The sequence below is a fragment of the Rattus norvegicus genome, chromosome 8, assembly GCF_021556685.1.
Source record: "Rattus norvegicus strain SHRSP/BbbUtx chromosome 8, alternate assembly SHRSP_T2T, whole genome shotgun sequence".
In the NCBI taxonomy this organism is placed as follows: domain Eukaryota; kingdom Metazoa; phylum Chordata; class Mammalia; order Rodentia; family Muridae; genus Rattus; species Rattus norvegicus.
The window spans coordinates 48,725,994-48,753,470 of NC_141541.1; the positions used below are offsets into that span (position 1 = coordinate 48,725,994).

The 27,477-nt window shown below is 46.0% G+C and overlaps 1 long non-coding RNA gene across 1 annotated transcript; it reads right to left on the bottom strand.

Moving 5' to 3' along the window:
- Positions 1-20,148: 20,148 nt before the first annotated feature.
- Positions 20,149-24,439, bottom strand: LOC108351686 (uncharacterized). The gene is made up of 3 exons (XR_015628191.1): positions 23,978-24,439; positions 23,495-23,758; positions 20,149-20,415 (listed from the first exon to the last, which is right to left on the bottom strand). It is a non-coding gene; the product is annotated as an uncharacterized LOC108351686 (long non-coding RNA).
- Positions 24,440-27,477: the final 3,038 nt, after the last annotated feature.

The following is a 27,477-nucleotide window of genomic DNA, read 5'->3' on the forward strand; positions in this document are numbered from 1 at the left end:
ACCCAAGCAGCTAAAAGCAAGGGAACTGGGGGCTCTGTGTGGGTTGTCCCTTGGTTGATTTTTTTTTAATGCAATATCTGAAGCTTTAATGAGAACCAGTAAGTCTTGTTTTGTTCTGTTGTTTTGAGACAGGGTTTCTCTGTGCAGCCTTAACTGTCCTAGAACTCATTCTGTAGACCAGGCTGGCCTCAAACTCACAGACTCTCCCTCCCAAGTGCTGGGATTAAAGCCATGTGTCACCACACCCAGACCGAGAACCAGTGACTTCATGGGCAGACAATAGTCAACTAGAGAGATTTCACTCTGTCATAAATAAGTTATACAGGGATAAATAAGGACCTGGTTATAGGTAAAGAAATAAGTGATTTAGGCGAAGTTCAAGTTGCAGTGAAATGGAAGCTTGGTTTGGAAGGGAAGAGGAGGGCCTGGGAGGTGAGACTTGGGTCCAGGAGTCCAGGGGACGTTTCAGATTATAGAAACTCAAGCTTGTATTTGTGCGTGTGCGTGTGTGTACTGATGGGAGAAGAGAAATAAGGCAGAAGAAACACCAAAGCAGTGAGGGACTGGGGAGAAGACGCAATGGCTACAAGGGTGGAGCAAGGACCCAAGTTTGCCTCCCAGCAACTATGTTGGACAGTCACAACTGACTGCAACTCCAGCTCCAGGGGAATCCCACACCCTTAGCCTCCTAGAGCACACACACACACACACACACACACACACACACACACACACACGCACACACACATGCACACACACACATACACACATGCAGACACTTGCACACACATGCACACACACTTGCACACACATGCACACACTTGCACACATGCACACGCTTGCACACACGCTTGCACACACATGCACACACACATACACACGTGCAGACACTTGCACACACATGCACACACTTGCACACATGCACACACTTGCACACACGCTTGCACACACATGACACACACATACACACGTGCAGACACTTGCACACACATGCACACACACTTGCACACATGCACACATGCACACACACTTGCACACATGCACACACACGCTTGCACACACATGCACACACATGCGTGCACACACACTCACAGGCATACACACACAGACAAATTCATTTATTGAATGAAACTAAGAACGCAGTTAAAAGTGGGGCATCAGCTTTTAATAAAGAAAACGGGAACCTCTGCCCTGACACATGGCAGAAGAGGGTTGCATTAGCCAGGCAGGTTAGGGTCAGGGGAAGAAGAGGATGGATGCTCTGCCTCTGTGCTGTTTTCAGAGACGCCCATCTCAGGAGCTAGAATGTCAGGCAGCCCCCAAGGAGAGCACTTCCAGCCTTCCAGGGACACACAACCCATGAGGGAGGCAAAATAAGAACCAATAGGAATGTGTAGGTATCATCAAAAGTAAGCTACTTATAGCTTATAAAGTTAATGAGCACATTGATCTCTGGGTGCTCTCCCAGGGAAAGAGCTTTTTGTATTTAAAGAAGATAAGATATAGCTACAGTCTGTCAGGGAATACAGATGAACCACGGCAAAACTATCATTGAACATCCCCTGTACCAAAGATTGGGGCTCCTCTAAGGAGTGGTGGGTGGGCTCACTGCCTCCTGCAGTCCCTGTTGACCACAAAGGAGATCTCTGCTGAGGTAGAGTCCTGCCTCACACCATGTCAGTGTAGGTGAAAGAATTTAGAGACAATACAAGTGACCTAGCTGCCACCTATCAAGGGAGATAGAATTTGTTTGCTCTAAAGTCGTTAGAGAAAACTCCACACTTCGTTGCTTGGTACAGGTTGTGTAAGCAACAAGACATAGCAAATTAATTTACTAGGAAAGCTCTCAGGCTGAAGAGATGGCTCAGACATGAAAGGGAACTGGTTGTTCTTCCCAAGGACCCAGGTTCAATCCCTAGCACCCAGGGACAGCTCACAACCTTCTGTAACTCTGGTTCTCAGGGGTCTGACTAGCAGTTCTGGTCTCTGAGTGTGAGAGCATCGGGTATGGACGTGGTGTACAGACATATACACAGCTAGAACACTCATACATATAAAATTATGTATATATAACACACACACACACACACGTCTCTCTCATAATGGTTTTCTAAGGAAACAGAAACTTTGAAGATCCTACTTTTCAGGATCCCAGTAGCTCAGCCACCCTGAGGCTCAGTCTTTTTCTATTTCCTGCCAGCTTTGCCATCTGTCTCCTTCCTGCATTCTTTAAAAATTCAGTTTTCTCTCCTTATTTTATTTTATTTTATTTTATTTTATTTTATTTTATTTTGAGACAAGGTCCCTAGCTGTCCTAGAAGTTGTATATCAAGCTGGCCTCAAATTCAAAGATCTGCCTGCCTCTGCCTCTGCCTCTGCCTCCTCTGCCTCTGCCTCTGCCTCCTCTGCCTCTGCCTCTGCCTCTGCCTCCTCTGCCTCTGCCTCTGCCTCTGCCTCCTCTGCCTCTGCCTCTGCCTCTGCCTCTGCCTCTGCCTCTGCCTCTGCCTCTGCCTCTGCCTCTGCCTCTGCCTCTGCCTCTGCCTCTGCCTCTGCCTCCTCTGCCTCTGCCTCCTCTGCCTCTGCCTCCTCTGCCTCTGCCTCTGCCTCTGCCTCTGCCTCTGCCTCTGCCTCCTCTGCCTCTGCCTCTGCCTCTGCCTCTGCCTCTGCCTCTGCCTCTGCCTCTGCCTCTGCCTCTGCCTCTGCCTCTGCCTCTGCCTCTGCCTCCTCTGCCTCTGCCTCCTCTGCCTCTCTGCCTCTGCCTCTGCCTCTGCCTCTGACTCTGCCTCCTCTGCCTCCTCTGCCTCCTCTGCCTCCTCTGCCTCCTCTGCCTCCTCTGCCTCCTCTGCCTCTGTCCCTGCCTCTGCATCAGTTGAAGTCCCGGGCCACCACCACCTGGCTTCTCTCCCCTTTTCCAATTTGACCAATATTTTTGTTCTTTCATCTCAGCAACGGCATAATTTTTTTTTTTTTGCAGTAGGAACCAATGATTGACTAAAAATCCTACCCCCTCGAGAAACAACTTCAGTAATCTCTAAGTGCTTCCCGCCCATCTGTTTATGCTCAGATCTTATCAAAAGGTCAATAACAAAGCAATTTTGGGTGAGGACAGAAATAAAAGCTTTCTCCCTCTCTCCCCACCACCCCCTCTGTGTGTCTGTCTGTCTGTCTGTGTATCTGTCTCTCTTTGTGTGTCTGTCTGTCTCTGTCTCTGTCTCTCTCTGTGTGTGTCTATCTGTCTGTCTGTCTGTCTCTGTCTCTCCCTCTCTCTCTCTCTCTCTCTGTGTGTCTGTCTGTCTCTGTGTGTCTATCTGTCTATTTCTGTGTGTGTGTTCTTTAGTTTTGAAGTTCACTGCTCACTTAACCCACAGTCAATGCTATAACAAACAGCCAGAGAATGTCTTTTCAACAAAAGGTCATCCAGCTCCACGAAAGAAAATATGTAAGAAAAAAAATCATGCATTCTTCAATAGTCAGAGCCCACAATCTCTGAATGCTCCCTTAGCCTGCAGACACAGAAGCAGCCTGTGAGATTTGAAGTCTCCCACCATTGGATATCGATTCCCATGCTTTTTTCCCCTCTCCGTCTAATAACATGCTCAGCAATGTCTGTTTATTTAGGCTCACGGTACTGAGTATATCTGTAGGGTATTATCTTATGTAAATGCCAGTTGGGAAATGTGTGATTAGCAGCCTGCAGAATTACTTAGCGCAACTTTGAAACTCTGTGGGGAAAAGTGCATCTGCTTGGCCAGCCAGCTCTTCCCTCATAGCCAGCCAGGTTAAAGGACAAGCCATGCAGGAGGTACAGCACTGTACGTGAAACGCAGAGTCTGTAGGTAGAATAGGGTAGGGCCTACCTAGCCTTGGGGGGTTTCTCCATTACTCTTCATAAGAATCTATTAACTGGGTAATAACATTATCTCGTTTTAAAACAGAGAAGGCTGGGGTTGAGTGACATGTCAGAACTATGCATGAGGAATGGTGCGTTCAGACTCCAGCACAGTCAGTATACTCCCCTCCCACCCCATCTACAGTGTCAAGTAGCTACTTCAGATCCTCCCATGTCACCTCCTCATCAGCTCGTAGGCAAACCTGTGACCTTCCTGAGACTTCCCTACCACCAAGAGGTATTAGATACCTCGTCTCACTCCAGAAGGCCCCAAACTAACACCGTAGGATGCCGTCACAAGTTCCCCACGAGGCTGCAAGCCCCTCAAAGCTACTTTGACTTTCATGATTCCAGCCTTTAGCTCAAGGTCCTTTCTCAATAGATGTTCGCAGGCTGAGTGATGGTCTCTTAAATGCACTTACTGCCAAGAGTCCTAGAGAGCAGACGTGGGTTCTGGATAACACTAGCTCATATACTCACCACAGTGTCGCAAAGCTGTCTTTAGTGACTCCAGCTCCTTTTGACCTCTGTACTACTAAAGTGCAGTACTAGACGCCAAGAAACTTGCCGACTACAAAAAATGTACTGCTCCCGGTTCTGAGGCCGAAGCCTGAGACTGGTCTGAAAACACGGTCCAGCTTAGGCCTCTGCAGGTCAGAGCCTGCGGTCTTCTGCATGGATCCCCACATGGTAGGACGAGTCTGCCTAAGCACGCTCTGGGGATTTTCTTATACAGTCACTAATGGAGATTACCTCTCTCTTGTCCAATTTCCTGTAGAATCATCTGGAAGGTCAGGACTTTTTTCTTTTTTTCTTTTTTTTTTTTTGAGGCAGGTATCCCAGTAAGACTCATATATCCCAAGTATGATTTTGAACTTCCGATGTTTCTGCTTTTACCTGTCTAGCGCTGGCCTTGCAGGTATGAACCGCCTTGCCTGCTTTTTGCAGTGCTGACGACTGACCTCCAGGGCCTGTGCGTGCTAGGCAAGGGCTCAGTCACCTGAGCTACGTCTTCAGCTTGACAGTTTTCAACACGAATTTGGGGTGTCCCAAGCACCCTACCAATGCATTCCTCTCAAGCTCTATCACAATTACCCTTCCCAGTTCCACTCATCAAGGTCTTCTTTAAAAAAATGTGGGCTTAATTGCTTTCCCTTGGAGACAGTTACTCTTCTCTTTGTTATTCGTATGTGTTTGTTGGAGACCAAATATTCTAAGAAAGACTTGAATCATCAATTTGGCATAGGTCCTTGATCCTAATTTATGTCTAACAAATGAGTATATTGAATTATTGTTTGACCTCTTACTACACACAGTTCAGCTGTTTGTATAGGATGTGAGCATTCGTTCTCTCATTCATTCATTCATTCACTTTCTGATCAAATTGCTACTGCGTACAAAGTCATCTGTTACCAACCGGGATCGTGAAAAGAGAACTTAACCCTCGGAAAGCGAATGTCTCGGACTAGGGATTCTCGCTCAGTGGCAGAGTGCTTGCCCGGCGTTCTTGATGCCCCAGGTCAGTCCTCAATGTCACACATGCACGCAAAAGCCTACGTCTGTAAGACACGTGAGAAATACTCAAGCAAAGAGAAAGAGGGTCCTTTGACCGGTCCTGCCTAGTCAGAAAAGGTTTCACAGAGCGAAGGACATTGCACAAGGCCATAAGAATCAGGAATCTTTAGAAACTTGGCAAAGCAGGAAACAGAAGGACATGCCAGATGGAGCACAGAATCTCGGCAAAAGCCGAGAGTAGGAGAGCCCGGGGCATGCGCTTGGAACACAGTAAAGTTCATTTTGCTGGGACACAAAGCCAGGGATGAGGAAAGAAGGTAGAGAGGGCAGAGAAATGTTTGTGCAGTCTGGAAGATGAAGCAGTTCCAAAGCGGCCCAGGACCGAGACATCAGGGACTGAATTCCCCTAATTTGCATACTCGTCAGTACCACCTAAGCCAACCAATTATTCCTGGGTCGTGGCCCCATGGCACACGTCAGCTGCTGTACATTTCCTGTGGATCTCCTCCCAACAGACACTTTTTTTTTAATTTAGCAAATATTTTAATACTGCAAATGCCTCCCATATGAAGCTGGGAGATTTTTTGCTGTTGTTTGTTTGCAGTTTTGTAGCCTGATGTATGCAAGGGTTTCCTCATTAATGCCTTGTTAGGAGTTCCCACAGGATCTTGACAGAAGACTGTTCCCCACAGTCTCCTACCCACCACCGAGTCTCTCTCGGCAGTCACCTCACTACAAAGTGGAAGCAAGCTCCATGTAAGTCAGCATCACACTGCACAGCCCAGGTCTGCAGAAACTTGGACCCCATGTTGCCATTTTTCCAGGTATGGAAAGAGAAAAGAGGTATTTGGGTAGGGAAGCCTTTGTCTCCACTGACAGCATCACTCCTGTGCCAGGGATTGTCATTAGACTACAGAGACATTCTCTGTGAGCTACAGGGAGTTCTCTTGCCTCTCCGAGCCTCAGGGTTTTCTTCTGTACAAGCTCATGGTGGTGGTGGGTGTGTCTGGGGCAGAGAACATTGCTATCACTCCCCTTTCAGGAACAATAACACTTAAGCAAAAGTGGTTTATGTGGGTTTCGATGAATAATAATGATTTACTGTGAATTTTTTTTTCGGAGCTGGGGACCGAACCCAGGGCCTTGTGCTTCCTAGGCAAGCGCTCTACCACTGAGCTAAATCCCCAGCCCCTTGAAATTTTTAATGTATGTATCTTAGAATATATTTTACTGTATGTGTGTACACAGGACACCTATGTATAGCCCTATAGCTTAAAAGTGTGTGTGTGTGTGTGTGTGTGTGTGTGTGTGTGTGATTTGACAATGTCCTAATGCACAATTCCTAAGGAGACCAATGCCGTAAGACAAGTGAGATACCCTATCCACACGGCAAACTGATGGTTTGAATTACAAGGACTCATCCTCCTTCCTTGTCCCTGACTCTTTGTAACATAGAACAATATTCAAGTTCTCTGCAAAACCACGTGTGGAGAATTGTAAATGAACGTCAGGAGACAGTGGGTAGTATTCTGTGGCAGAGACGGTAGGGACGAAGCAGTGAACTCTCTTTTGAGAACCATTTTGTCACCTAAGTCTGTCTAGGGCTTCTGTTTTTTTCTCCATGTGTGTCCCAGACACACGTACCACCTCCACGATGTCCTTTCATCAGCTACCAGTTGTATTTTTCCCCTCCCTTCTGGACTTCTTTTAATATTTGTTAATTCCTTCAAGGGTAGGATTCCTTATTCCCTGAGGAGGCTTCCTCAAGCCCTTCAAGGTGTGTATCTTTTACCTCTTTGTCCCCCATTACCCAAGGCTTTGTGGGCTCCTGTGACATTTTCACGGTGAATAGGTAGGTTTTTCGGGAGTCAGGACTGAGGATCGGGTCCAGTTGTCCAGTCACAGAGGGATTAGCTGTGGGCAGATCTGGCAATAAGGATGAGGGATGGAGGAGAGGTGAGATGGGTGGTTCAGGAGATCAGGAGAAAATAGGCCATACCATACTGGGTCTAAGAGAACAGCCCGGAAGCTCTAAGAAGCTGAAAGTGTGTCCACAGGGTCCCTATCCTTGAGCTATCGATTCTGCTGAGCTGACAGCTGCTCCAGCTGGCTTCCTCCCTTCTTACTTCACATGCTAAGATTTGGGTCAAGAGGAGTGAAAACAGGAAGGCATGGTTTGGATGTCTGAGTACTGAGGTAACTAAATCCAGGAGAAGAAAAAGAAAAGAAAGACCAAAAGGGGAAACCAACACAGAAATCTTTGGTCATATTGGTTTGGACCCTTGGTAAGAGTAGCAAGACCTCTATGGGATGATCTCGTCTGAGAATCCTGTGACCCAAGAAGCCGCAAGCAGCCTGGCCGAAATGAAGCAATCAGATTATCAGACCTGTGAAACGTTGGGCCCCAAAGAAATGGGAATTCTCCTTACAAATAGCTGTGTGAAGGGAAGGACACCGGCCAGCAGGGGAAATGTCTCCTGGAAAGCGATCTCATACAGTTGTAATAACTAACTTGACCACCTCACAAGGTGAGACTGAAGCCCAGACAGATTACTATGAGCCAAGGGCGGCCATGATCACACCTTGGCTGAAACCGTTCAGGTGTGTACATTCTTGGCTTCAGGATTTAGGAGTTCACTGGATCTCTGTTCCTCTTTCCAATGTGGTCATGTTAAATAAATTGCCTTTTCCTGATTCCCACTTTTTTTGTTCGTTTTGTTTTTGAGACTGAGTCTCTCCATAGCCCTGTCTGTTGTGGAACACTCTCTCTCTCTCTCTCTCTCTCTCTCTCTCTCTCTCTCTCTCTCTCTCTCTCTCTCTGTCTCTGAAGACCAGGCTGGCCTTGAACTCAGAGACCCTCCTACCTCTGCCTCCGGAGTGCTGGGATTAAGTCATGTGCCACCACTACTCAGCTTCTGCTTTTGTCTTTTATCTTGGCCTGTTAAAGTTACCTTGCTGGGGTTGGGTGTCTGGACTTGACTTGGGCCACAATAACCTCCAAGTCTGAAAACAAAACTGTGAGGATGAGTTGGAAACTCTGCATCCGGGACATAATGAGGTACTAGCTGAAGAAAACCCGGTCTTAGACTGAAGAGATTTGTGCCTGATCTTTTGAACTTGAAGGCCAGAGCAGGTGATAGAGACCTTCCCACTGAACTGTACCCCTCATACCGCCACGTGTGCCTCCTGTCTGAAGCAGCGTTAAAGAAAGGACTTTTGAGTCCTGCTTGCACATCGTCTCAAATCCTGCTCCTACATTGTCAGGCTGACGCTCAGCAAGGAAGTAGACAGAGCAGAAGTGCTCTTCAAAAACCCACCTCCCTTCCGGGTGAGAAAGACTCAGAGGCCCAAATTAAAGTGTTATCTTGTCTGCAAAGAAGTGTCAAGAAGTGCTGTGACCTCCCCTAGCAATCCCAGTGAGCGGGTGTATTTTCGTTTTTTGAGGTGTTAAACATTGCCAGAGAGAAACCCATTCTGTGGGCATTCAGGTCAAATGCTACTATTTCTTTTTAACTCTTTAAAATTCTAGCCTAACAGGAGAGGCCGCATGGGCAAAGACTCAGGTTCGATCCCCAGCACCACATAAAACCAGGTGCTAGGAGATGAGAAGCCCAAGGCCTTTCTCAGCTACATAGCCAATTTGTGGCTGGCCTGGGCTATGTGATTCTGTGGGTGAGTGAATGAATGGTGAATGAATGAATGGTGAATGAATGAATGGTGAATGAATGAATGAATGAGTGAATGAGTGAATGAGTGAATGACTGTTCTAGCCCAATTTCAGATGATGCTAAGCTGAAGCCCTAAAATTGACATAAACCTTCCCTAGACCATTTATGTTGTTCTCTCAGACGCTGTATGCACAGAGATGAGGCAGCCAGCTAATACAGGGCTGGAGTTCCTGACAGCTGCTGCTGACTACAACAGAAGGAGCTGATTTTACTTATCTTTGCCCGGTGGAATAGATCATTTTTAATGTGAAGGAGAGAGGAGGGCCTCTACCTAGTTAATTTGTTACAAAAGGTTTTTATCTATCAGCCACAGCGGGGTTCGTTCCATCTAACACAGAGGTGGGCAAGGAATGCCTGGCTATTGTGGAGGTTAAAGCTAGTGCAAAAATCCATCTCAGGACCTGCAACATTCCAACCTCCCCACCTCAGTGCAGTTTTAATCAGTTTTTGTTGATAGCTTCTTTCCAGCAATTCTAGTTCATAGCAGGCAACAGGGACAGAAAGAGAAAGACAGTCTCTCTCTCTCTCTCTTTCTCTCTTTCTCTCTTTCTCTCTTTCTCTCTCTCTCCCCCTCCCTCCCTCCCTCCATCCCCACACCCCCCATGTAATCAGCAATGTATTTGCTTTACGACTTTCTTTGTTCTGTAAAACCATAAACCTTCATTGTTCCTGGACCATGGCCCCTCAAAAATGGCTCCAGAATAAACTCTCTTATTCCCGTTCAGGGGAGAGCTGTAGGGGTTTTTGTTCCTGTTATTTGTTTGTTTGTCTGTTTGTTTGTAAAAGATCCTGGCTAGCTTGACCTGCTGCCTCAGGCCTGGAGTGAATCCCAGGCACTTTAGGAGGCTGAAGGGGCAAGGTGACAACAGTCAGGATGCAAGTCCCGCCCAGGCTTGAGTTAAAGGTTGCTCTGGGTGATTTAATGACTTCTTCAACAAGAACAAAAAGATTTTAAGAAAGAGAAAAGGAGGGCTCAGTGACAGTGTGCTCACCCATGCACACTGCGTTCAATTTCCAGTATCAAAACCAAACAACCAAACAAAACCCACACCTTAGTGTGCAATTTTCATGGAGCTTCAGACACGCTGCTGCCGAAAGCCTCTTTCTTCGCCCGTTTTTCAGTCTCTCCTCACATTTGGGCTGCAAGCCTCATTAGCCAAAGATGATCCTCCTTGCTTGGTCACTCCTAAGAGAATTTTTTTTTCCAGATTTTTAAGAAAAGAAGGAATGAACCCCTTCTGGTTCTTGACAGAGCAGGTCTCAGGTCTCGGTGCTTTTTTAAAACATTAATCCTGGCATTAATACGCCAACTTTCAAATAAGCCCTCTCACTCTCCCGCATTAAAAATGACCTATTCCACCAGGCAAAGATCAGTAAAACCAGCCCTTTCTGTTTTACCCAGCATCAGCTGTCAGGAACCACAGACCAGTATTAGCTGGCTGTCTCATCTCTGTGCACACAGCCTCTGAGAGAGCAACATGAATTGAGGGGGTGGGGGGAGTATTTACTTTCTATTTCAGAGGTGTGTTAGCTCTTGATGGGGGGAGAGGGAGTCATGGTAGTGAGAGGGACAGGACAGGAAGCAGAGGGGAGTACTGAAAGGACTAGGGAAGATATGGCTTCAAGTACACACTCCTAGTAACTGCTTCCACCCATGATGCCCTTCTTCCCAGACCATGAATCTATCAAGGGACACAGTGCATTCATTCAGTCCCAGGCCTCAGTTGTCATCTCCGGAATCCATCGTAGACTCACCCAGAGGACAGTTTTATTAACCCCCTTGGTGTCTCACCGTAAGCCCCAACTCCCAGAAAGGTACTGGAAGATGATGACTTGTTAGCAATTAGCTACCCCAGGTTCTTATGTTAGAAACAAATACCGAGTTATCTCAGTGTCCACAAAGGAACACAGAGCGGAAGCAGCTCAGCAAGGTAATTCTTTTTGTAAAAAGCACGTGCCAAGATTCAAATGGAGCTAGCACGGCTACCCCGGCCAACACTGCCTGTCTTTTATCTCTGACATAGGTGGCTGCGTATCATCTCATTGGTGAGAGCTTGACTTCACAACTACTGCGATTGGAAAGGGAGAGAGAGGCTCAGGGAATACAAACGTTTGTCAAGTTAAGAACCTCGGACTTCTTAGGGGAAAAGCCACTCAGCTTCCTCATACATGGTTTTAAATGAAACCCAGGAAATGCCGTGGAATAAACAACATATAGGAGATATAAGTATTTCATAATAGCAATGATAGATACCCGTCAGTAAGGAACTATGTAAAGTGAATACAACTTTAAAATTTTAAGAAGCTGAATAGGAACCACTGAATGAAAAAGCATACCGTGAAGATTATGAATTATTAAGAAATCTGTTCTTGGGGGCTGGGGAGATGGCCCAGCGGTTAAGAGCACTGGCTGCTCTTTCAGAGGTCTTGAGTTCAATTCTCAGCAACCACATGGTGGGTTCACAACCATTTATAATGGGATCCGATGCCCTCTTCTGGCATGTAGGTGTACACGCAGAGAGCACTCATATACATAAAATAAATAAATCTTAAAAAAAGAAAGAAATCTGTTCTCCCCAGCACATCTATACATTTAAGACCTTTCCAATGGAATACCAACATTACTTTTTTTTTATTTTTTAAGATTTATTTTATGTGTTTGAGTGGTTTCCCTGCATGTATGTACATGTGTGTACATGCACACATACATGTACATGTGTGTACACTGTCCACAGAGGTCAGATGAATTCATACGATGCTCTAGAGCAGGAATTAGGATGGCTGTGAGCCACCATGTGGATGCTGGGAACTGAACCCTAGTCTTCTGTGAGAGCCACAAATGCTCGTAACCACTGAGCCCTCTCTCTAGCCCTCCGACTTTTTAATTCATCAAGATGATTATAAAGTAGGAATATCCTAGAACTATCTCAAAGGAAATTTAATGTTGCCAGCATATAAAGATACTGACAAGCTCGATCATCTGAGATCAGTCCCAAGAATCCACCCACAGTGGAAGGAGAGAACCCAACTCCCAAAAGTTGTCCTCTGACCTCCACACACGCACCATGGAATGCATGTGACTGCACACACATACACACACGTGCACACACATACACATGCACTGTAATTGAAAATTGAAAAAGTACACACATAATGAGGGTACAAGATTTATGAGATATTGTTTGTATGCGAAACATGAGACAGATTTACCATAAAGTCCAGTAGAGTTATCCCATAATCTCACTGAGGGCCAGGCATGGTGGCCTCTATCTGTAACCCCAGCATCTGGGAATTGGCGGCAAGAGAATCAGAAGTTCAAGGCCACCTCAGGTTTTGCCTTGGTTTTGGATTGTATGTTCGTTTTGTTTTTTAATAGAGACTCACTGTGTAGACTTAGCTAGCCTGGAATTTAAAGAGACCCACGTGCCTCTGCTTCCCAAGTGCTGAGGTTAAAGTGCACACACAGGATAGATATCCCGTCATGCTCTGCCTGTATACCTTTTTATTGTTTGCTTTTCTTTGCTTTGCGTTGGTTTTCTGAGACAGTTTCTCAGCGGTCTGGAACTTGCCAAGTAAGCTAGACTAGCTGACCAGTGAGCCCCAGGGCTCCTCCTGTCTTTCCCTCCTCAGTGTGGAGATGACGAGTTTTACCATACCTGATTTTTTTTTGGTGGGGGGCACATGCCAGGACACAAATGCGGAGGTCAGAGAACATGTAGGAATTGTTTCTCTCCTTCCACTACGAGGACACCAGGATCGAACTCATGTTATCAGGCTTGGTGGCAGGTGCCTTGACCTGCTAACCTCTATCGATGGCCGTTCAGGAGAGCTTTAGAGGAAGCCTTTTGGTACGACAGTGAGAGAACCTTGGTCTTCCTCCTTCAGTCTTTTCCTTGTCTTGGAAAACTGTATTTTACAGGCAGGATCACTTCCTATTTATGTGGTTAACGTTCCCCACCTGTTTGGTAGATGAGAATTGTAAATAACCCCTGCTCTAATCTCTTCATATGGTTACCATGATTACTTCTTAAGAGGTGTGCACTGGCTAGTTTTGTCTGTCAACTTGACACAAGCTGGAGTTATCACAGAAAAGGAGCCTCAGTTGTGGAAATGCCTTCATGAGGTCCACCAGTAAGGCATTTTCTCAACTAGTGGTCAAGATGGGAGGACCCAGCCCATTTTGGACGGTGCCTTCCCTGGGCTGGCAGTCTTGGGTTCTATAAGAGAGCAAGCTGAGCAAGCCAGGGGGAGCAAGCCAGTAAGTGACATCCCTCCATGGCCTCTGCATCAGCTCCTGCTTCCTGACCTGCTTGAGTTCCAGTCTTGACTTCCTTTGGTGATGAACAGCAATGTGGAAGTGTAAGCTGAATAAACCCTTTCCTCCCCAACTTGCTTCTCGGTCATGAAGTTTGTGCTGGAATAGAAACCCTGACTAAGACAAGGTGGGTGTGACAGTTTCATACACTGTTAAATCCTTTACAAAACTGTGCAAATATTTAGTATTGGACGGTAGTTTGGGGGTTGGATTCTGATGCTCAGACTGACTCTCTTTCTCACACTAGTATCTGTTTCTCTCTGTATATTTCTGTTTCTCTTTGTCTCTCTGCTTCTCTATCTCTATCTATCTCGATCTCTCTATCTTTCCCTCTGTCAGAAGAGGCGATTATGAGACAGGATCTGTTTAGCCCACGCTGGCCTTCAACTTGATACACAGTCAAGGATGACTTTGAACTTCTGATCTATCTGCCTCTACTTCCCAAGAGCTAGAATCACAGGCCTGTGCTATACCCTTCTTCTCCAGCCAGATTCTCTTTGAGGGTTGGTTCTCTTTCTCAGAGGAGACCTCCTGGGGAAATGACCTTGAATTGCACTGTGAGAAGAAGATTCACAACGTGTCTGTCAGGAGGTAAGACATTGTTCCAGGCGTAAATGACAGTTTGGACAAAGGCCTGAAGAGAGGAGAAGGTGAGTCTCTCTCAAGAGAGCAGAGAACTGCTGACTTCACGGCTGTCAGAAGATACGGACTGACAAGTCAGGTGAGAGAAGATTCAAGCTGCCCCACAGACTTCACCTGCCCCATGGACCATCAGAGCACCGACTGTCAACTCTCACTCCCCTCCCCTCTCCCCAGTAGCTGTAGGAAGAAACTAGGCCATTTCCTTTAGGACAGTTGTTTAAAGTCTTGTGTTTATCTTTATTAATCCACAAAAATTGCATCTTACTTTATCACATACAAAGTAATGATTTCTCCCTCAAATGAAAAAAAAAAATCTTCCGTAAACTGAATTCCATCAGGACATAACATGTTTTTTTCCTGTGGTTTCCATAAGCCACAGGCTTAATGAAATACACAAAAGCTTTAAAAAAAAAGTGGCAAGCTTAGCACAGAATAGTACTTTGGCCATCTTGATGATAAAGACCACTGTGCTGAAGCCTCTACACCCTACAGAGGCTCTCGTATGACTTCAGGAACAGGCTCTGGAGATGGGAACCACAAGAGGACATTCTCTGCATAAAAATTCTATTCTGGTGCCTTGAGTCTTCTCTGCAGCTTTCTCCAAGCATATACCCCACCAAGTGCCATTAGCCCGACCCCTGCTTGCTACCACAAAGCTTACGGCGGGGGCGGAGGGGGAAGCTTAGGGGGATTCATGACTACTTAAGTTTTTCTAAAACAATTTTTTTTGCCACACAATTTTTTTTGGACAGGTGTCTCCATGTTTGAGGGTGGGTTCAAAACAGAGAGATTGGGGTTGGGGATTTAGCTCAGTGGTAGAGCGCTTGTGTAGCAAGCTCAAGGCTCTGGGTTCGGTCCCCAGCTCCGAAAAAAACAAACAAACAAACAAAACAGAGAGATTTCCAGAAGGCAGGCTTGAAACTCAAAGAACAGACTCTGTAATTTATGGACCAGGTAGGTTCAGAGATTCCAATATTGATGGCGGCTCCCACCTGTTGGACTACGCCTCTTGAGGTGGAAGGGAGGGTGTGCTCTACTAAGCCAGCATGAAAACCTTCCCTCCCCTACAGATCTAGAAACTGGCTATGGGTTAGTCTACATGTATATACCCAAAACCTTTGGTGATGGAACTTGGAATGATGATGTACTCTCATAATTCCAGCACTCATGAAGCAGATGTGAGTGGATCACGTGTTCCAGATCAGCTTACGTAGCAGTAATATTTGTCTCAAAATACCAAAGGAGGGGGTGGGAATAGGGAAACCTGGTCCAATTGGAAAAAGCAATTTGAAGAGCCCTACCCCTTTATGTTCAGAATAGGAAGCAGAGGGCAGCCGGGAAGTCTTCCCTAAGACCTTCTCATCTTTGAAACTTGTTTTTATTACCTGCTAAAGGGATACTTGCTAGGTCTGGCATGGCCTTGGTAGGGACAGAATGACATGATTCCTGACCCTGGGACAGAGCCAGTGGGTGTAGGCCTCCATGAGTGTCAATGGCTACTGTGGGCATACGGCTAGTTTGTATGATAATATACATATTTCACGTTCCTCCTCTGAGCACTGTCCTCCCTGTTAATGTTAACAACTTCATGACAGCACAGATCCAGGAGGCAAAGGTGTGGCTAATGTCTCAGCAAAATGGTAAACGCTAGGACCTTCAGGACAGCCCTGTAAGTTCAAATATATACAATTTCTCACCTATGCAAAAACATAAGGATGCAATATGAATTGTGGAAGGGGCTCCATGAATCTAAAGGAACAAAAGTGGCTGTGCTGTGAGCCAACTTATCAGAAATACACGAGGGGTTGGGGATTTGGCTCAGCGGTAGAGCGCTCGCCTAGGAAGCGCAAGGCCCTGGGTTCGGTCCCCAGCTCCGAAAAAAAGAAATTAAAAAAAAAAAAAGTACAGAAATACACGAAGGAAGGAGACGAAGAGATTGAGGGAGTGGTGATCAAAGGAGATCCACCCAGCTAAGTATTCCAAAGGCAGACAAATTCCTGAGTGTTCAGGGCTGGCCTAAGACAGAGCAAGGTTAGGCCCAGGTGTGGTCGAAATGGTAATTTCAGGACAGAGTCCCAGCCAGCTAGTTTATCGTCTGTGCTTAACGGAGGCAGGCAGATCTCTGAATTCTTTTGGAAGGTTAAAAGGAAATGTGTGCTTGCTGTTTCCTGAGAATCAAGGAGCTGGAGTCTTGGGATGCTGACTCATAGGATAATAAAAGGAAACCTAGAGTAAACGACTGGGTTGATAAGTAAAATAAAAGACTGCATATACGATCTGCAGGAGATTAGCTGTCCAGAGAGTTGTTTTCGCCACCCCCAGACATCCCCTCTACAAAACTCTTCTCCAAGCCAAGGCTGGTCCTTGGCATACTAGAGTATGTAAAGATCACAGGGCAGGGAGGGTGTGGTGGTTTGAATAAAAATGTCTCTCATAATTTTATAGGGAGTTGCGCTATTGGGGTGTGGTCTTGGGGGAGATGTGCCACCCTCCACCTTTGAGGCTTTGAGGTCTCAGAAGCTCAAGCCTGGCCACTGTGTCACTCTCTTCCTGTTGCCTGCTGACCAGGTTCCAGAACTCTCCAGCTACCTCTCCAGCGTCACGTCTGCCTGCACAACGCTGTGCTTCTCCCAGGACTATAAGAGCTCATGGGCTAAACCTCTGACCTGTAAGCCAGCCCCAATTAAATGTTTTCCTTTATAAGACTTGCTGTGGTCACGGTGTCTCTTCACAGCAATAAAATCCCAAGACACATGGGATGATCATCTTGCAGGCATCTGCCTGGCAACGGCGGCCACGAGGGAGAGGAAGCCAGGCAGATGAAGCAGACATAGACCAGCCTAGTGTAGCCAATGATTCAAAGCAGGGTGGTAGGAACCTGAAGGCTCGTCACACAACCCTTTCTATAGTTTGCTTACATTTGAAAATGTCCAAGATTCCAAACAAATTCCTGCCCTTGTAGAGTTTACGTTCTTCATGAAAAGAGGCAGGCTGGGGTGTAGTTCAGTGTCAGAATGGCGTGGTGGCACAAGGCAGAGGCAGTGAGCTTTGTTCTAGGCTGTCCGTGAAATGCTCTGTGGCCACACGGGTGTTCCCTTCCGGCCTCTCGCTGGTCTGGGATCAGCTCTGATTTCAGAAAAGGAAAACTTGGTTCTCACCTAGCTTCAGAGATCAGTCTTGTAGCAACAACAGGACCAGTTCTGAGCAGGTGACAGTTCCACGCTCCTCTGCATGGGACACACACAAACACACACACACAGACACAAACACACACACAGACACACACACAAAGACACACAGACACACAGACACACACACACACACACACACACACACACACACACACAGGCAACAGCAGAGATTCCCAGGCCAGCCCTACCTCAGACTTAATGAATCTGGTGGCCTGGGATGAAGGGGAGGGAGTTATAAACCTGTGCTAAGGCTGGGTCTCAGTGTCCTGGGTCAGAATTCCTGTCAGACTTAGACTCGGCACCAAGTTGAAAGGCTGACCTAGGTGAATGTTTTCTGTTTTTAATTTAATTTTTGTTTGTCTTGAGATAGGCTCTCACTATATAGCCCTAGCTGGCTAGAATTAGCTTTGTATTGTAAGGGTCCAAAAATCACTGAAGGAAGACCCCAGACTCAAGATAGTACGCAAAACCAAAGAGTGTTTATTCTGCAGAAGCAACCAGAACGCAGTGGTCAACTATTCTCTAAAATATCAGCCATAGACAAAGGCACACAGGCCCTCTTATAGGGAACTGGGAGTAGAAGGATTTGATAATCTAAATTTTCATTGGTGGGTGCTAGGGGCTCACAGGCGGTCCATGGTCTGCATTTCTGAATCATGAGCGTTCAATCATGTGATGAAATAGGGCTGCTCAGTGCAGACGGCCCATTCTGAGGTAAGATATTTCCCCATTTTTGAGGTTAACCCCAGGCTTTGCGAGGGGGTTTTATGATTTTTGGATTTTATGGTCTGTTCCTAGAGCTGGTGTCTTATGAGCCAGTTTTTGGAACTTATGATCTATTCCCGAAGCTGGTACCTTACTGCCTTTTTGGAAATCAGGCCCAGTCTTTAAACAGAAACAAATGGGGTCTGTAAACGGAGACAAATGGGGTGTGTGTTGCTCTTTCAGTATGCTAGGCTGCCTCAAATTTAAGAGCTCTGCCTTCCTCTGCTTCTGGGAAACCTGGATTAAAGACCAACACCATCACACCTGGCTAGAAGAATGTTTTCATTCTAAAAATTTGATGTAGTTTCTTGAACCCCACCCCACAGCCTTACTGGTTGGTCTCTGTTGGTGTCTAGAGACCAGGTGATTCGTTATGTTTCTGGTGGTTGTAACAAAGTATCTAACAAAAGGAAGAAAATGTTTCCTTTTGCTCAGCCTTGTGGGGCACAGTCCTTCCATCCACCCTGGCAGGACCACACTGCTGCGGCGAGAGCATGTGTCAGCTGCTGACTGGTCTCCTGTCACATCTAAAGTCAGAGAGCAGAGGGAAAGACGCTATTCAACAGCTTTTCTCCTTTGTATGCAGTCCAAGGCCCCATCCAGTAGAACGATGCCACCTCAATTAATCCATCTGAAATCCCTCACCAGAGATTTGTCTCCATCGAATGGATGGTCACGGCAGGTTTGTTTTTGGTTTTTTTTTCACAAGCCTGGCTTGCTCCTGCCATTTCTGTTTCTTGTTCTAGTGTGAGCTCTGGATTCACCTTGCTTCCTGCTCCCTATGTGGAAGGTAAGCATCTAAATTCAAGCTAATATACCAGGGTGCACCTTGGAGACAGGGTTTCTCTGTGTAGCCCTGGCTGTCCTAGGACTCACTCTGTAGACCATTCTGGCTTCGAGAACTCAGAGATCTGCCTGCCTCTGCCTCCTCCAGAAGGCTGGGATTAAAAGCATGTGATGTTAATGCACGAACGAGAAGCTGCCTTTTGGCAACTTGGCTTGAAGTCAAAGCTAAATTGGACTTTCGATATGTCCCGTGGCCCTGCCTATCCTCACAAGAATCTCCACATATCTCTTCCACATACTTTCCTTGCAGCAGTCGCTGGGCTGTCCCCACCAGAATACAGAATTCACAGCTCTTTATCACCCATTTCTCCCATCGTATTCTTTCCCACTTCCACCCGGTGCTTTGGCCTTTTGAGACAACCCCAGCCAGTCTCTCTGCACACGGAAGTCCTAACTAGGCCAGACAACCGTCACAGCTCCATCAGAGCTATGTATAGTCCTCAGCCCTTTGGCTCCAACTTACTCTATTCATCTATGTGGACTGCCATTTCCTGACTCTGAACATCAACGTCTTCTCATTCTTGCACTAAAATTGCACTCGTCCTTTAATGTCCCCTCTTGAGTCACCTTCTCCGTGAAGACTTCAGTGATGACACCAGCCAGATGTGACATCATATTCCTGACCCAAGTACCTTCTTTCTTTTTTTTTTTAAGCTTTCTTGTGGTTTTATTTTGCTGCTGTTGTTGAGTGGTGAGTGTGTACTGCGTGTGCATGTTCGTGCGTGCGTGCGTGTGTGTGAGTGCCAGAGTGCCAGTGCCTGTGTGCGCGTGAGCGTGCATGTATGTGGGTGTGTGGTGTGTGTGTGTGTGTGTGTGTGTCCCTCATGCTTGCCTGGCAAGCATTTCATCCTCTGAGCCACATCTCCTGAGTGTCCTTTTCTTAGGACACTTCACATGTGTTCTTCCTGCTAAATCGTCTTATGTATCTCGGATCCTTTCTTAGACCATGAGCGCTTTGGGCTATCTTTCTAACTCTACCTTAAACCCTCTAGCCTAACACTTTGGATAAAGAGTCTGCTTTAAAATTCAAGCGTTGGTGGACTAAATGAATGAAGAAATAGATTATATTGGGTTGAAGAAGGTCTATGTGCAATTGTATGCCTGCTCCAACATATCCATTATTAAATAGAGAAATATACTCATTCTCGCTGATAAATTTAAGTAACTACTGTCCCAGGCTCCCAGGTTCCCTCAAGGTCAGAGATCCCCCTGCCCTCTTGTGTGTTCCCACCACTGTCAAATGACGTTGACACAGCCAAGGTTTCCAGAATTTGTTGACACCTCCGCAGTAATTTTGGATATCATCCGTGGGGACAAGCAAGCTTAAGCAAGTGCTAGAGCCTTGTGTGTATCCTGCAGCCTGTGTGGCCACAGTGTAGGCTATAGCCTCAGATCCATGGGCAGTATCACAGTGATAGATTACCTCAAGGATCAGAGCGGTGAGCTGGAGGCACTGGTGTCCTGGTTCCTTCAAAGGCTTGTCAGAAAACCTACCCAGCTTCAGCACCAATGTGTCTTCAGAGGCTAGAAAAAAAACGATGGTATAAGTTTGCGTGCGGCTAGGAGCACCCAGATGAAGTTCCCCCTTTGTGACATATTCTCGCAGGGAAGTCTGAAGGATAATGATGTGTCGGGCACTTTAAGTTATTAGCAGTGCAAGCTGAGGGAAATGTTGGCATGGTGCTGATCTCCGCTCTAGTGACAGCTGTCCAGAAAAATTAGATAAAAGAGTGGGGCGGATAAAAACTGGAAGACAGGAAGAAACACAAACGGAAAGCAAGAAGCAGTAGGAGTGGGAAAGAAATTATTCCACAGCAGTCTTGCTACAGCTCAGAGTTTCCTTAGTGGAAGGCCCAGTCTGATGCAGAACTCATGGGATGAAGAAGAAATGGCTGTGGGAGGAACCGACCAGTACCTGATTAGATTTAAGGCCCCAGACACCAGATGGAACCCAAATCCAATACGGCTTGGGTAGCCAAGAACTGGAGACTAGATAGGCCAGGGGTGGAAATGAAAAGCCAATGTTACTGATTTGTCACAGGAACATAGCAATACAATGATTCCTGATGGCATTCTGCTATCCTTTCAGACCAGTGTCCTGCTCAGCCACCATCAGAGAAGCTTTCTCCTGCAGCAGGTGGAAAGGAATACAGAGGCCTACCGCTAGTCATTATGCAGAGTGACAGACCTTGGAGCACTCCGGGCTGAATGGGATATCTCTGTCAAATCCCACCCCTCGGTGTTCAAGAAACTGCAAAAAAGGAGGTGGAAAGAGGGGGTCAAGGCCTTCCACACGTGACAGGGCTAGCACACATGCGGATGTAGAGACTGAGGTAGTCGCACCAGGGGTCCTGGAGCCGAAAGGAGAAGTGGGCACATGCCCCCAATCCTAACACAAAAGCTATCTCCACTTGATAACCACTTGCAAATGAAAAAAAAAAAGTTTTATACAAGGGAATCTCAAGAGGGAAACAAACTACTCTTAAGGGTAGGCCCCATGCCTACCAATGATGGTCACCAAAAGACAAACCCAACAGCAGTATCTTGGGGGTTCTTTGTCTCATAATGTTATGTCATTGCTTTTTTTTTTAACCTCACAGGTTCTTTGAGCATATATTATAGATTACGGTGTTGTGTTTTTATGGGAGTCCTGTGGGATGTGAGCATCAACCTCTATGTCTGTGTGTGTTCCTTAAGCTTTTTCTTTGGCCCTTTTCCTTCTGTTTGTTTTGTCCTGTTCCGATTGGTTTGTTCTCTGTTTACCTTATTACATTTTATTTCATCTTATTATTATTCCTTAGATGCTTGTTTGTTTTCTAATAATGGGCAAAAGGGGATAGTTCTGGATAGAAGGAGAGGTGGGGAAAACTATGGGAAGTCAGGGAAGAGGAAAACCATCGTTAGGATATAGCATATGAAAAAAGTCTATTTTCAATAAAATTCAAAAACAATTACTAATGTGGTTACAGAAACAGACCAGACAACAAAAGGTGATTGAAAGTACTGTAAAAATTATCAAAAGAGAGGAAGAAAAGAAAAGAAATGGGCGGCTGGATGTGGTGCTGCAGACCTTGAATCCTAGCAAGTGGGAGGCAGCCCAGGAGGATCTCTTGAGTTTGAGGCCAGCCTGGTCTACAGATCAAGTCCCAGGACAGCCAGGGCTACCAAGAGACTGTGTGGCTAACAAAGGGGAGAAAGAGGAGGAGGAACGACGAGAGGAGGAGCAGGAGACGGAGCAGGAGCAGGAAAGGGGAAACAAGAAGAAGAGAAGCAGTGATGGATGAAATGGGAAGCAGTTGTATCAAGCAGATCTTGACCTTGACACCTCCAAGATGCTGGAAACCTGCAGCGGTAGTAAAGCCTTTGTTCCAGGAAATGGCTGGCTGGGAGCTAGAGGATGGGAGCTTGGTCGGTAGCACCGTGCCAACTGAGGCACTGGCTCATCTGCTGGCATGGGCTTGGCTGCCACCACGCCGGCGGCTGGTTGAGGAGGCTTTGATTTTCCTTTCTTTTTGTATTTTCTAGGGAAAGCTTTTCAAGAGAATATTCTTTAGATTGTTTTAATCTTTGACCTTGATAAATTCCAAACATAAGCCAGTTGTAGGGAAAATATATATCTGCAATCCTAGAGCTTGAGAGGTGGAAGCAAGAAATCAGGAGTTCAAGGCCAGCCTTAGCAACATAGACTATTTGAGGCCAACATAGACTACATGAGACCCTGTCACAAATACAATTCAGATGATGACGATGATGATGATGACAGTGATGATGATGATGACGACGACGACGATGATACACTGATATAAGAGGTCTGGGAGGTGGCTCAGTGGTAAGATCCAAGTATACTGCATATGCCTAAAACAGGGTGGAGACAGGCAGATGCTAGGAATGCAGTGGCCAACAAGTCTAGATGAGGCAGTGACACTCCGTTTCCATGAGAGACCCTTTGTCAAGGGAATGAGTAAGGGAGTAGTGGAGAAAGACACCAAAGACACAAAGATACCCACACACAACACGTATACCACACCCCACATTCCATGCAAGTGTGCACATGCATACACACACCACATCATACACACATACACCATGTCACACATACACATACCACACACACATACACCACATCTCTGACACATAGTACATACCATACTATAAACACACACACACCATACCTAATACACATCACACACATACTACATACTATATCCCCCAACACACACATACCATATCACACACACAGCATATACCACACCACACACACACACATCAAACACACACCATATCACACACATACACACATCTCTCTCACATACACACATCACACATAAGTATACACCACATCTCTCAGACACACAGTACACACCATGCCACACACACACACACCACATACCATATCCCATACACACACATATCATATTACCCACACAGCATATACCATCACACAAACACATCAAACACATACATACCACATCTCTCACATACATACATCCCACATAAGACCCCCCACACACAAATCAAATACTACATTCACACACATTAAACATGAAGTTAAAAAAAAAATCTAGTCATGGGCATGGCTCTGGCACACTTTCGGTAGGAATACCTCAGGGACATGTGGCAAGCGCTCTCATGCAGAGTCCCCTGAAGTGAGGAAAGAAGCTGCCATTGGTAGAGACAGCGACGGCCAGCACTTGGTGCTTTTATACAAATAGAATTTAATTTCATAACTCTTGGAAACAGATGGTATTACTTCATCTTACAATCCAGGGGCCAGACAGATAGCGATGTGTCCAGGCCATCTGAGTTCACACAGCTTCTCACTGGCTTCATGCTGCCTCTGCGTCAGACAGCAGTGTGCTTGCTCCTCCTGGAAAGAGAAGACAGGAACGAACGAAGGCTTGGAAGGGAGGCAGATGGACAGAGACAAAGAGGGGATGAAGGGCAGAGAGAAGAAGGAAAGTCAGACGTTGGACAAGGAGGGAAAGAGTAATGAAAGAGAAGATGGACGAGAAGACGAAGAAATTATTGGGGAGACAGAGGAAAGGGAGGAAGAAAATAAGAGAGAGGGAAAGGAATAAAAACTCACATGCAAGGCTGGAGAGATGGCTAAGTGGTTGGGAGCACTGACTGCTCTTTCAGAGGTCCTGAGTTCAATTCCCAGCAACTATGGTGACTCACAACCATCTCTAATGGGATCTGATACCCTCTTCTGGTGTGTCTGAAGACACTACAGTGTACTCATATATAATAAATGAATAAATCTTTAAAATCTAAAAAATAAAAAAGACTCATGCAGTGAGCAGAAAAATTCTGAGGACTACGGAAGCCACCCAGGCTCCATCCTATATCACTGTTAATAGACTGAGATAGTCTCCTGCTACGTATGAGCTCAGTACTCAGGAGGCTACAGCTGGAGAATGGTAAGTATCTCTCCAGCCTGGGCTAAACAGCAAGCCTCTGTCACAAGGTGAGTAAGCATCAGCCAGCCTGGGCTAAACAGCAAGACTCTCACAAGATGAATAAGCATTAGGCTAGCCTAGGGTAAACAGCAAGACTCTGTCACAATATGAGTAAGCATTAGGCTAGCCTAGGGTAAACAGCAAGACTCTGTCACAATATGAGTAAGCATTAGGCTAGCCTAGGGTAAACAGCAAGACTCTGTCACAATATGAGTAAGCATTAGGCTAGCCTGAGCTAAACAGCAAGACTCTGTCACAACATGAGTTAGCATCAGCCAGCCTGGGCTAAACAGCATGACTCTGTCACAAACAAGCAATAAGACATGCCCTTTACTAAGAAATATTATAAACCTTATTTTAATCTCGAAAGTTGATCCAAGAATAATTCCTTGGCAATCATTGCGTGGAATCAGGACTTCTTCCAAAAAGGGAAAACTTACCTATAAATTTTTCTCTGATGTGTTAAAAAAAAAACAAAAAAACAAAACTCTTACAATAGCCAATGTTTCGATCAATGAAAGTGATATTGAGCCCCTTTGTGGATATACTTGTTAATTAACCAGGCACTCAGTTCAGTTTCACGGAAACCTCTTCCTTGTGAAACTGATTAGGTCTTCTTCATGTCTTGGTCTCTCACCCAAGGGGATAAACAGTATTGGTTGCCAGGGTTTCACTAGGTCAGCAGAGCCCAGCTGACAACTGCAGGAGGATGCTTAAGGTTACCATGGAAATGCTGTCAGCCACCCACTCCCCAAGCCATCCTCACGCATCTGCACAATGAAAGCAAGCATTTGTGTCCACCGGTGGAGTTAATGGCGTGTCTCGGAGGACCCTTTGGAAACTCCCTCCCCACTGGTGATCTGGCAGAGCCACTGGGAAACACAGCAGCAGATAGGGGTGACTGCGTGATACCAGGCACAGGAACCCAGCAGCCAGAAAGCATCTAGAGGCACAGTTCGATGACCAGTGTGTAACACAGCCAACCTGGGCACACCCAAGGCCAGACTTCAATCAGAGGCTACACTAAACAGCCCTCCTTTGCTTTTGGGGTTGCTATGGCGACCAGGAATTTGCAAACCAAAGCAGACCTGGGAAAGAATTCTGTCCTTGGCCCCAAAAGTTTGTGTTTCCAAACTGTCTGCTGAGGGCTCCTGCTGTCCCCTCTGATACCTACCAGATGGAAGGATTGCTAAATCTGGGACCTGGAAACTTCCCAGCAGAAAGGTTACTTCAAACTGGCTGAAACTCCTCCATAGGATGGGATGTAGCTGTGAGAGAAGGGATTGCGTGGCAAGAGAGGTCGGAAGCTATTACTTGAAGTCCCAGAGAGAACCTCACTGTCTCCCCGAAGAGTCTTTTGTATCTTTCTGGTGGACTGTGGGTCGCTAAGCTCATCCACATGAGTTGTCTAATTGGATTTTTGCCTCTGCTGGGTGAGGTTATCGAAGTAGATATTGTAGTACTCAGCCAGTTGACAAGGAAAACTAAATCCAGTAAGAACAAGATGGGACTGCTAATAAGCAGCAGAACAAAGACCTTGATCTGGCTTTTCTAGCTAACTTCAGTCCTACCGTCCTGCGGGCTGGGACTGTCACTCGATTTATAGAGTGCTTGCCTACCAAATACAGGAGTTCCATCTCCTGCATTGTAAAACTGGACAAGGTAGTGCAGAACTGCAACAGGACTCTCAGAACTGCAACAGGACTCTCAGGACTGGGGAGGGCAGAGGCAGGAGGACGGAGGTTAGAAAATCAATACCATCCTTGTCTACACAGGAAATTTTGAGACCAGCCTGGCCTTAATGATGTGCCTGACCCTGATGACTTAGAAGTAGGGATCTACTGTTGTTATTGTTGCTGTTGTTTTTTTTTTTTAAGAATGTAATGTAGATAAATTTGGGCGACTTGATAGCAGGATGGTGGTGGTACACACTTTTAATCCCAGCACTCAAGAGATAAAGACAAGCCAACCTCTTAAGAGTTTGAGGCTTAGCCTGGTCTACAGATCGTGTTCTAGGTCAACCAGGGTTACCCAGAGAAACCCTGTCTTGAAAAACAAAGAACATAATATTAGGGAATCGTAGTCGTTATTGTGATCGTAGTTCTAAAATCAGGTCTGATGTGGCTCAGACTGGCCTCAAATTCACTGCGTAGGTAAGGATGACTTTCTGAATTGCTGATAATCCTCCTCTCTCGAGTACTGTGATTACAGCTGTGGCCCGCAATGCCAAGCTTACATTATGTCTTCTTTTCTGTGGTACTGAGGATGGAACTCAGGGTCTCCCACATGCACTCTACCACCGAGTTGCACCCCTAGCCCAAACTTCCTAAGCTTACAGTTCAGTGGTATCGAGTGCATTGGCATTGCTGTGTGATGGTACTGTCACCGTTTTCCAGAACTTTCCTTTCCTCAAACGGAAAGTCTGTACCTCCTAAACCACTGGAATTCAGTTCCCTTTCTCCACTGGATGGTGTTGCCCACATTCCAAGTGTCTTTTCTTCTCAGCTGAGCCTTTCTGGAAACCCCCTCACGGACAGACACAACCAGAGGTGTGTTTGTTTCCATGGTGATTCTTAATTTCATCGAGTGGACAATCAAGAGTAACCATCACAGACAAGACCCCTCCAAGTCTCTGCCTCTCGGACTCTGGAAACCACCGTGTCTATCTCCCTGGCTATAATTATTCTATGTGCGTCTTATAAGTGGAATCCTATAGCATTTTGTCCTTTGGGGGAATGGCTTATATCCTCTGGCATAATGACTTCAAGGTTCATCCACATTATAGCATGCCTCAGACCCATCTTCCTTTTTCATGATGAATAATGTTCCATTGTATGGGGCAGAGGATGCTATTAAGATGCTATGTCTGGAGCTTAGAGTGCTTCTCAGCACGAAAGCAGCCCTGGGTTCAGTGGCCAGCACTACGATGATAACTAGTAATATCACATTCGAAGTACATATATTCCATTTGCATAGATAAACACACTCTGTTAATCTATTCATCAGTCGAGTACTTCTGCGTTTGGGGCTATTTTTAAGCAGTGCCCTTTTGAACATGGATATGGAAATATCTCTTTGAGATCCTGTTTTCAATTATTTGAGGAATCAATTCGGAAATTTATTTTCA